The sequence below is a fragment of the Ictidomys tridecemlineatus genome, chromosome 2 (assembly GCF_052094955.1).
Source record: "Ictidomys tridecemlineatus isolate mIctTri1 chromosome 2, mIctTri1.hap1, whole genome shotgun sequence".
Lineage (NCBI taxonomy): Eukaryota > Metazoa > Chordata > Mammalia > Rodentia > Sciuridae > Ictidomys > Ictidomys tridecemlineatus.
In genome coordinates, this window is record NC_135478.1 from 40,796,233 (window position 1) to 40,808,763 (window position 12,531).

Here is a 12,531-nt window from a genome sequence, read left to right on the forward strand (position 1 = left end):
AGAAGTTCCCTTAGTATCCCCAGGGGTGGTGTTGAAGAGAGCCTAGTGGACCATCAAGACTTTTATTACTGCCCAATGGTGACAAGGCCACCAAGGTTTCAGTGAAGCCCGCAGGGAAGAATAGTAACATTGCACTTTTCCAGATAGTAGAATGAATCCGACATAACTTTCCTATTTTGATATATGAATACAACACCAGTGAAACGCCACATCATGTACAACCACAAGAATAGGATTCTAATTAGAGTAAGTCACACCACATGGTTGTATAATATGTCAAAATACACTCTACTGTCATGTATATCTAAAAAGAACAACAGCAACATCAAATGCACTTCTCCTGCTGTCTAGAGAGCTCACTGAAGTCCCAGTGGGGACCTGGCACTCCTGCCCTCCCTTGGCAGTACACAGGTGGCACTTCTACTTCCCTTTGGCAGAGTAGCATGAAGAAGAACAATGAGAAGGAGAAGAAGAAAAATAGAGGAGGGGGAGGAGAAAGAGGGAGAGGAAAGGGGAGAAAAAGGCGAAGAAGCAGTTGCTAGCTAAAATAATGGTTTTAATAAAGATTTAAGGTTTTAAGTCATGGTTTTAATTATGATCCAGAATTTAATAATATGATACCCCAAATATTTAGGTTTCAATGACAAAAGAAAAAAATGATGATACCAAAACTCAGGAAGATTTCAAACTGGATATAAACAATAAATCAATCAGGATTGGGGTACAAGGAAGAAAGAATGGGTAGAACACAGAGGATTCTAAGGGGACTAGAAATCATTCTGTACGTTGCCATAATGGTCGATACACACCATTATACATTAATCCAAACCCATAAAATGCACAACACCTGGAATGAAACCTAGTGCAAACAATGGACTTTTGAGTATCATGATGTACCAATATAGGTTCATCAGTTATAACAAATTACTGTTTCAGCAGAGTATATTGATAATGACGATGTGTCATTATGAACAGCAGAGGTAGATTGAAAATAGATGTACCTTCCATCAATCTTCCCCAAACTAAAGTTTATCAAAATAATTTAAAGCCCAAATAAGTTGGAATTAACATAGGTTTCCAACAGATAAGGTTTTCAAGTTTTTCATGACTGCTGGTGCAATGAAAATGTATAAGTTAAAACCAAACAGACCTGTGCTGATTGCTAAGTTCTGCAGTGAAATTTAAAAGTACAAGACATAGTTACCCACTTTTAGAAAAAAAAATTAAATGGAAGAGACTTTATGTGTGTTACTTTTTAAAAGACTGTCTTTGCAAAATAAGCGTATGAAGTATTGAAAGAAGACAATAGATATAAGCAAGTGTTGAGATTATAGAGATGTTGGAATTACGCACCAATTTCTTTTTTCCCCAGTTCTGGGAATTGAACCCACGACACTGAGATACATTTCTAGTTCTTCCTCTGCCTTAAAAAAAATTTTAAAGCAGTCAAAAAATACTTCGATGAGCAATTACAAAGACATTTGGAAGAAATTTTAAAATGTCAGCAAAGGAATAGAAGACATAAGCAAGAACTAAAGGGAAATTTTAGAATTGAAAAGTGTAAAAACTGAAATAAAAAACTGAATGGGTAGGTTAGTTAGCAAGCTAAAGGAGAGAGAAGGGAAAAAAAAGTCAGTGACAGAAAGAGCAATATATGTTACTGAATCTGAACAGAGAGAAAAAAAACACTGTCCAACAAAACTTCAGAGACCTGTGAGACTCCATCAAAAGATCAACTATTCCTGTCATCCGAGACCTTGAAGGAGGATAAAGAAGGCAAGGTTAAAAGGGACTTGGAGAAATAATGGCTGAAAGCTTCTTAAATTGAGCAAAAGTCATAAACCTATAGATGCAGTAAACTCAGCAACACTCAAACATGATAACACACAAAATCCATATCAAGATCGATCACAGTCAAACTTTTGAAAACTATAGACTAAGAAATTATTTTGAAAACAGCAAGAGAGAAAAACAACACCTGATATAGAGAGCAAAACCAATTTGAAAAGCAGCAAACTTCTTATCAGATACCATGGAGTCCAGAAGGAAGTGACACATCAATTTTTAAGTGCAGAAAGAAAAGACTGTCACACAGAGGTTAAGAAGGAAATGTGTCTGGTTTTAAAAGAGAACCAGAACCACAGGATTCTGTATCCTGACTGTCTTCATGTCAATGGGCTCCCTGTGATATTGTAATGTAGTTTCCTGATGTTTTCCTTGGGGAGAACCAGGTAAAGAATACATACATCTCTTTGTATTAGTTTTGTATGTGAATCTGATTATACTAGAAGTCTAGTTAAAAACAAATTATTGAGTTAAAAAATAAAACTACTGTATGATCCCAAATTCTTACTTCTGGGTATATATCCAAAAACTCTGAAATCAGGGCCTGGAAGAGATAATCATGCACCAATTTCATAGCAGTACTGTTCGCAACAGGCAAGAGGCAGAAGCAACCTACAAGTTCGTTGACAGATGAATGGATAAACTAAATGGCGCATGCACGCACACACCACACACACACACACACACTGGAACATTTTCAGCCAGAGTAAAAAAGAAAATCCAACCACATGTTACAACATGGATGAGCTTTGAGGACATTATACTAAGTGAAATAATCCAGTTACAAAAGGACAAATTCTATGTGACTCTATTTACATGAGGGATCTAAATACTTTAATTAATAGAAAGAGAAAATAGAATGGTGGTCACAGGGTCCAGGGAAAAATAGGCAATGGAGTTGTTGTTTAAGGAGTTATGAAGTTTTATACGATGAAAAAGTTCTGGAATTCATTCACACTATGAATTTATGCTACCAAGGAGTACACTTACTGTCTTAAGATGGCAAATTTTGTGTTTCCTTTTTTTCTTTTGCCACAATAAGAAACAAAGAAAAGTATTAAAGATCTAAAGAGCTTATATAAATTAATCTGTCAATATTTTTCACATTTAATATTAGAACTAAGAAATATAATGGTAAACCCAAAGTCAACATTAGTCTATGATGACGAGGCATTAATAACCCTTTCACAGTGTGACCCAGAGTGCAATGTCCTTGGTGCTTTTTAGAAATGTGAATTCCTGGGCTGGGGTTGTGGCTCAGCGGTAGAGGACTTGCCTAGGATGTGTGAGGCCCTAGGTTTGATCCTCAACATCACATAAAAATAAATATATAAAGCAAAGGTATTGTGTACAACTACAACTAAACAATAAATATTAAAAAAAAGAAATGTGAATTCCTAAACTTCTAAGGCGATTCTTAAATCAACCAAATGCAAAGAGATTCATTCGTAAAGAACTTTAAGGGCTATGGATCTGGAGGAGGCCACAACCCTTGAGCAAGATTCTATTGATGGGGAAAATATGGGATATTGGAAACATATTTTTTTTTCCACTCTAGAAGAATGCAACTAGAGTTTACTGCTTTCTAGATCAGTGTGCTACTCTTGCATATCATTCTTTCACTTTCTTCAACACCAAGAACCTGGAGAAAGTGAAGAACATACCAGAACATTTTAAAACTGGTGGAAAATCATGAGTAGAGCCTGCAATGGGGAAAATGTTTCCAAAATACAGAGGAAAATCTTCTCTCTGGGACTCCTGCCCCAAACCTTTATTCCTGAGACTATTTCCAGGTTGTTTTTTTTAAACCATGAAATTCTTTTCTCTACTATCTAAAGTGAAGAGGGTGAAGGTGATCCAAACAGGTAGGAAGGTATTCCAAAGTATGTTATCCATATGATTTCCAAAGCAACAGGCCTTCAATATTTTCTTTCATGCCTTTGAATTGAAGGTAAATATACAAAAAAGTTAACTTTCTTTAGAACACTTGCTTCCCTGGAGATGGCTGATTGTATGATAAGTCAGACTATTAAGGAAGGCTAAATTTAAGAGAATAGAAATTATGCCAACTATATCTTGGGACATAATGGAATTAAGCTAAAAACCAGTAACAGAAAGGTAATAGGAAAATCTCTGAACAAAAATTTTAAAAGGATTGATAAATGAACCATGGGTAAATGAGAAAATCTCAACAGACTACAGAATATATTTTGAAGTGAACAAAAATTAAAATACACTCAGCTAAAGTAGTGCTTAGAGGAAATTTATAGTATTAAATTCTTATATTAGAAGGGAAGGAAGGTCTCAAAGGAATAACTTAGGTTACCATACTCAGAAACCTAGAAAAAAGTAGAGCAAGATAAACCCAATTGAGTAGAAGAAAGAAAATAATGAGCAGAAATCAAAGAAATAAAACAATAGAGAAAATAAATAAAACCAAAAGCTGATTCTTTAAAACTGTCAATGAAACTAATAAACCTGTAGCAAGAATGGCAAAGAAAAATGCTGCAAGGATGTTGGGGGGAAAAAGGAATTTCAACTGCTGATTCTATTGTAAACTAGTGCAACCATTATGGAAATCAGTATGAAGGTTCCTCAAAAGACTAGGCATAGAACCACCATATGACCAGCTATACCACTTCTTAGTATTTATCCTGAAGAATTAGAGTCAACTTACTACAGTGATGCATGCATACCCATGTTTATAGCAACACAATGCACAATAGTCAAACTATGGAATCCTAGGTGTCTGTTTTAGTCAACTTTTTTTTTGCTGCTGTGACTTACAGATCTGAGCAGAACAATTATAGAGGATTTTATTTGGGGGCTTACAGTTTCAGAGGTCTCAGTTCATAGACAGCTGGCTCCAATCCTCAGGGCTCAAGGTGAGGCAAGACATCATGGTGGAAGAGTCTGGCAGTAGGAAGCAGCTCACATGATGATCAGGAGCAAAGAGAGAGATCTCCACTTGTCAAATACAAATATATACCCAAAGCCATGCCCCCAATACCCGACCTCCTCCAGCCACACCCCACCTACCTTCAATTACCACTCAACTTATCCCATCAGATAACCAGTTCACTGATTGGGTAAAGGGTCTCATAACCCAATCATTTCTCCTCTAAACTTTCATTGTTTCATATATGAGCTTTTGGGGGACACCTCACATCCATAGCAGTGTCCATCGACAGATGAATAGATGAAGAAAAAGTAGTACAATACACAATGAAGTTCTATTTAAGACATAAAGAGGAAGGAAATTATGTCATTTGTAGGAAACTTAACGGATCTTGAGAACATTGCATTAAGTGAACAATCTGAACTCAGAAAGTCAAAGTTGTATGTTTTCTTTCATACAAAAGAGAAAAAAGAAAAAAAAAGTGAGGATGGGGCTCTCATGAAAATAGAAGGGAGACCAGTAGAATTGAGAAAAGGGATCAGGGAAAAGGAAAAAGAAAGAGAAAGGGAAAATAATAGGGAATAATATTGACTAAATTATATTGCTGTGTTGTGTACATGTGTGAAGAATATATAACAAAGAGTCCCATGACTATGCATAATTATAATGCTCCAATAAAAATGTGGAAAAAATGTGAAAGTAAGAAAGACCCAAATTATATATATATAAGGAAAGAGAGTATATCACTAGAGATATAAAAGAAAAATAAAGAATATCATAATCAACTCTGCCCACAAAAATTCAAAAACCAAGAAGAGGACAAGTTCTTCAAAATTCACACACTGTCAAACTCACCCCAAACAAATGAGCAACCTAAATAGCCTTATAATTATTTTAAAACTTTAACTGAGAGTGTCACAAAAATCTAAGAAAAAAATCTCCAGGCTCAGCCAGGCACAGCAGCATATACCTGTGATCCCAGTGGCTCGGGAGGCTGAGGCAGGAGGATTGCAAGGTCAAAGCCAATCTCAGCAACTCAGAAAGGTCCTGAACAACTTAGTGAGACCCTGTTCCAAAATAAAAAAAAATAAAACAAAAATGGGCTCTGGTTGTGGTTTTGGGGTTAAGTGCCCCTGGATTCGATTAATGGAACTGAAAAAAAAAAAAATCTTCAGGCTCAGGCAGGTCAGTTTCACCAATTATTTAAAGAAGAAATAATACTAAATATACACATTAACTTGCTCAAAATAGTAGAGAAGAGAACACTTTCAGTTCATTTTTTTTAGGTTAGTATTATCCTCATACAAAACCAAAGACATTAACAGAAAACTATGGGTGGATATTTCTGAAGAGCATAGACATAAAAATCCTCAAAAAAAGAGCAAATTGAATTGAGCAATCTATAAAAAGGAGTACATACCACCAACAAGTGGGGTTCATCCAACGAATTCAACATTGGTTCAATATTTAGAATCAATCAATATAATCCACCATATTAGCAGTCAAAAGAAGATTGCTAATTCCACATAATCATAGCAATACAGAAAAGCATTTGAAAAAAATCCTACTCTCAGCAAACTGGAAATAGAAGATAACTTCAACAAGATAAAGAGCTTCTACAAAAAAATAAATAAATATATAAACCATGACTAACACAGTACTTAATATTGAAAGACTGAGTGCTGTTCACATAAGATCGGGGGGGAAAGCAAGGGTGTCTGTCCACTCTTACCATTCTAATTTTTTCAGGTAGCTCAAAAAAAAAAAAAAAGCAATTAAAAGCATGTTGTTTGGAAGGGAAAATATTAAACTGTCCCTATTTGTGGATAATAGGTTATTTTTATTATAGAAAATTCCAAGGAATATACCCCCAAAATTCTAGCTATAATAAGCGCATTTGGCAAAGTCACAAGAATCAAGGTCAACAGACAAAATCAATTATGTTTCTATCAACAGGAAATGTAAAATTGGAAACTGAAATTTAAAAACTAATACTATTTACAATACCTTCACAAAATTAAATACTTATGTATATATCTTTCAAAATGTACACAGGATCTATATACTAAAAACGACAAAACACTAAAGAAAGAAAAAAGATCATAAATAAATACATTTGTGGATAGGAAAAGTCAGCCTGGTGAAAGTATCAGTTCTTCCACTTGATCTGTGTTGAGAACAAGTTGAACTCAGAAAGGAAAAAGGAAGAGAAAGGGGAAATAATGGGGGAAAATATTGACTAAATTATATTGTTATATTGAAGGCAACGACAATTAAACTCCCAACAGAATTTTTTTGTATATTTATACAATGATTCTAAAACATACAGAAATGCAAAGGAACAAGAATAGCTAGAACAATTCTTGAAAGAAACAGAAAAGAATAAAGTTAGAGGAATCATGCTAACCATCGTTCACACTTACAAAGTTATAATACTCAGGGCAATACTGTATTGATAAAAGGATGAACACTTAGATCAATAGAGAAGACATAAACAGTTGCATAAACATGCCCAACTGTTTTTCAACAGAGGTGCAAAAGTGTAAAATTCTCAACCATTGATATTAGAGTAATTGGACATCCATAGGCCAAAAAACCAAAATCCCCAAACAGAACAAAACAAAAAAACCAAAATAACTTCAGCATATATCTCACAACATCTCTAAGTGAACCCGAAATGGAACATAGATCTAAATGTAAAATCGTGAAACTTTTAGAAAAGAGGAGGAAAATACATATGGTCTTTGGTTTTACAATATGTTCTTTAACAAACCACCAGCCATAAATAAATAATTAATTAAATAAAGGCTTTCTTATGGTTATTTTAATTCCGCTTTGCCCTTTAAGATGCAGTGATTCCACTAATCTTGGAATAAATAAGGGAATCAATGTCCTCCAGTCAACATCCTGAAATATGAAAAAGAGTTTGACAGAATACTGGAACTCTCTGGAGCCAGGTGAGCCCCTGCAGCTAGCTGATTGAAGTAGACAGCAGACTGGTGTTTTTTTGAAACACGCTTAGGCTTGGTGGATAGAATGACCACAGGGCACCTCATCTCTGGCAGAAGGCAAAGCTCTTAAGTTGTTGAGGACTTTGGGGGAACAGGAATCTTCTTGAGGCCCAGGTATGTTCAATGGTGATAGTCCTGCTTGAACTATTTTAATAGAAAAGACTAAGAAATACATATTTATTCTTAAACTTTTAAGAAAGAATATTTATTCTTAAACTTTTATTAACCGGTATTAATTGTACATATTCACAGGAATTGCTCGGTGTGATATTTCCACACACGTATACAGCATGCACTCATCAAACCCTATCTCCACTCCCTCTACTCACATACACTTCCCAGTCTTTAGTAATCACTGTTCTCTTTGGGGGTCTTCTATGCTCACCATCAGAATGAAAGAAACCAAGAAAAGAAATTTCTTTTTCTGGGACACTATGGTCACCCAATAGAATTTTTTTTTCTTTTATAGCTTTGACTTTATATTGTTCTAATGAAATAATTCAGTTCCTATCATAACACGAATTTTATTTGGATCACCGAAGCATTACTCCTTTAGGGAGGAAAAACCTCTATTTGATCCACTGGGACAATAGTTTTCGTTAATTTTTGTTTTTTTTTAAATCACAGAAGTCAGGTCTCTTCCAAAAGACAAACTATGAAACAGTTATAATTCTAGTCAAAGAAATAACTTAGACATCATTTAAAGGAGAAATTAAACTGATACTATTTTTCCATTTCCAACAAGTTATATTTGAAGGCCCAGCCTAAAACCCATCTCTCGGTCTAGAGAAAAACTAGTAAGATTTTTATCAGTACATCCCCACATGTGCACAATTCAATTCGGCCATGGCAGACAGGACAGAGTGGGAATATGGGTTATGATGATAAGTAGTGTTCTTTTCTAGTTCAATGAACAGAGCCACATAGTGGTTAAATGGTTTGACCAAACATCCTGAGGAAATTGGGACAAGGCAAGACACACACACAAGTACATGCTCATATGTGTCATGGTTTTGTGATCCCACGGTCATGGCTATATTCTGAAGCACTAGTGGCTGAAAGAGCTTTATTTTTTTCTGTTATTTTAAAATATTTTAAAACTATTAAAAATTACTGCATACCCCTTAATTCACAGGGAAAACTGTTCTAGTGAAAAAGTGCATTTTTCTTGGTCCTGTAATGTTTTTGTTTTGATTATGGAATCCTACAAAATACCTGCTCTGCTTGTCAGAATTGGCTGATGAAAAATCCTACTGTATTAAAAAAGAAAAATACATTCTTGGTTTCCAATATAGTTCTATATTAAACATCCTGCTAACTCATATCTTATAGGTGTTTAAAGAAACTTCTATTAGTAATATTAGTAATGTCTTAGTTCAAAGCACTGTTCCCCCAAATTATTTGAGATTACATTTTTTAAAAATATTCATAATCCTTTCCCTCATCCTTAGGATGGTAGCAGACATTCCGAAGGTAAACCTGTATTTCTTTAAGCTTATGATTTGATCCATGTGTAATGCCAATATAACCAGGTCCTCACTGGTTTGTAGATTCAAATGAATCTTCAGGAATCCAAAGTCCTTTTTCTTGTCCCTGTCTGACCAGACTAGAACATTGTTCTATTTCAGAATTTCTAAGAGTCCCCAAAGATTGAACTCTGGCGGCCAGGTACTGCTGTACCAGTTCTTTACAGCTGGCTTCTGGTCTGATTGGCTCTCGTGGTGTTGGGCTGTGCCAGTGCTTAACTATTTTACCTTGATACTCTAGTACATGCTGACAAACTAGGCTGTGTGCTGTGGCTGCCCCCTGGTTTTCTTCTCTTATACGCTTTGCACAGGGCCTCTCTCTCAGTAAGTAAGCCACTCTCTAATTTTGCGCCTGCTGTTGCCAATGCAGCTCAAGGTTTGCTTTCAATGATCCCAAGCTGCCAAATTTTCCATGTATTGATAAACTGTGCAAAGAAAGGGAGAGCCACTCTTGCCCTAGCTCTGGCCACTCTTTGCATCTATCTGCTGAAAAAACAAAAAACTAACAAAAAACAACAAACAAACAAACAAACAAAAACCCACAAACCCTTGCTTCTTCCCAGAGATTCACAAAGTCTCTCATGAAAGGAGTCATGGAGCCCTTAGGCTATGCACTAGGCAGACCCAAACCCAGCTCCAAGAGCTGGATAAGGACCAGGTGTTCCTCACCTCTCCTGGAACTCTCAACTCCTCTCCAAGTTTCATGGATTCCGCCCTCCACCAAATCTTCCCTTCTCAACTAGTCACAAAATGACAGTTCCTATGAATATCAATGAATGCCACCTGATACTGGTGGCGGCTTGAGAGTAGGTGTTGTTTCTACCAGTTGCCACCTGGATCCTGTGTCAGAAAAATACCCCTTTATACTTACTAAAAAGAATCAGCCCTTGGAGGGATAAATATGCACTTAGTATATACAAAGAGCCTGGCATCAGTGACAAAGGGAAAATGTGGAAGGGTGGAAAACTGGGATGAAGCCATCTGGAGCATTTATTTGGGTATTTATTGAAAACATTGTTCACAACCTAGACTCTTCTATCTCTACTGAGTAATGACTTTCTTCTTAATTCTGTGGGGAATAAACTGCCTTGGGATCTATTTTATTTTAAATGACAGGAAATTTAAGTTATAGACCTACACTTTCAGAACTAAACACCTGATCTTTAATATTGACAGTTTTTTAAAAAAAAAAAAAACAGATGATGGAGTTTTGCAGTCAGTTGGAAACTTTGATACTGGTCAAATTCTATTTCAAAACGTCCCTTTGAACAATCAGAAATGATGCAGACTTTCAAATAAGTTATAAAATCCTAATCAGTGGCACTGGAATATTTCCAAGATTAAAAATGGTAATACTCTAAAGTTAATTCCCATATTAAATCAATGTATCAATGTAACTGTGGCATCTAATATGACTTTTGCTCCGTTTTTAAAGTTACCACGCTCAAAGAAATACCCAAAAAAGTTAAAATGAAGCCACGCGATGTAGTAATTTTATTCTTCATTTGGAATTTTCTTCAATTTAACTTGTATTGTGATTTCAGCTCCAAAATATATTGTTTTATAAGCAGCAATAATGGTCAGTTTCTCTGGTTTGATTAAAAAAATGCTAATCCATAGTTGCTTCTTTAATTATGTATACTACTCTAAAGGCGTGCTTCCTCAGAACTTCTAACTGGTTTTGAGCTGAAGATGGGCCATTGTATGACTCTTAGGGTTTTATCTTTCATCAATTACTTGTTGAACCTCCAGCAAGGCTGAAGACACCACAGAACTCAAAGTTTCTGACTCCAGGTTGCATTGTATCATCTCTGAGAAGACCCAGATGGCCTGAGTAGGCCATGATGGTGCAAGCGGTCACTTCCATAATAAAAGGTCAAGGAACAAGTCCCAGTGTAAGAACCCTAGTAAGTTCCTGATGTTTAAATAAGGATTTCACAAGGAAAGGTGAATAGATTTCTGCTTGGAAACCATCTGATTTCTGAGTAGTGACTCCCTGGGATATTATTATTATTATTTTTTTATTGGTTGTTCACAACATTACAAAGCTCTTGACATATCATATTTCATACATTAGATTCAAGTTGGTTATGAACTCCCAATTTTACCCCAAATACAGACTGCAGAATCACATCAGTTACACATCCACATTTTTACATAATGCCATATTAGTAACTGTTGTATTCTGCTACCTTTCCTATCCTCTACTATCCCCCCTCCCCACCCTTCCCCTCCCATCTTCTCTCTCTACCCCATCTACTGTAATTCATTTCTCTCCTTGTTTATTTTCCCGTTCCCCTCATAACCTCTTATGTGTAATTTTGTATAACAATGAGGGTCTCCCTCCATTACCATGCAATTTCCCTTTTCTCTTCCTTTCCCTCCCACCTAATGTATCTGTCTAATGTTGATCTTTTCTTCCTGCTCTTCCTCCCTGCTCTGTTCTTAGTTGTTCTCATTATATCAAAGAAGACATTTGGCATTTGTTTTTTAGGGATTGGCTAGCTTCACTAAGCATAATCTGCTCTAGTGCATCCATTTCCCTGCAAATTCCATGATTTTGTCATTTTTTAGTGCTTCATAATACTCCATGGCATATAAATGCCACACTTTTTTTTATCCATTCATCTATTGAAGGGCATCTGGATTGGTTCCACAGTCTAGCAATTGTGAATTGTGCTGCTATGAACATCGATGTGGCAATATCCCTGTAGTACGCTCTTTTAAGGTCTTCAGGGAATAGGGATATTATTTTTTATTAGGATTCTGGGACATTATTTTGATAAGCAAGCTCAGTGTAGTCATCTTTTAGTGATGTTTGCCTTGATCCACAGGGAGTGTAAACTTGTAGCACTAAGTGCTAAATATTTCTGGTGCCTGCATTAAATTATCTTTAGATGCAATACAGGCTATTTACCAAAATCTTGGTATTTTACTTCCTGGGCACACCATTATGCTACATTGCCCAAACTTTCTTGTACTTGGGTATGACCTTGTGACCAAGTTTTAACTAATGGGGTACAAGTAAAAGTGATGTGAGCCATTCCAGGCCCAAGTTTTTTAGAATGTGGCAGTTTTCTCATATTTTCGTTTTTCTTTTGTAGGTTGAATATAGACAATGACAAGATGATCTTCATACTAAAGACCTTGGAGTCCAGTGTATATAACCTGGAAATAAAAAATTGCAACACAATGAGATGCAATCATAGATCTCTGCTAAGTGTTATGAGCTCCAATTTGGATGGGTCAT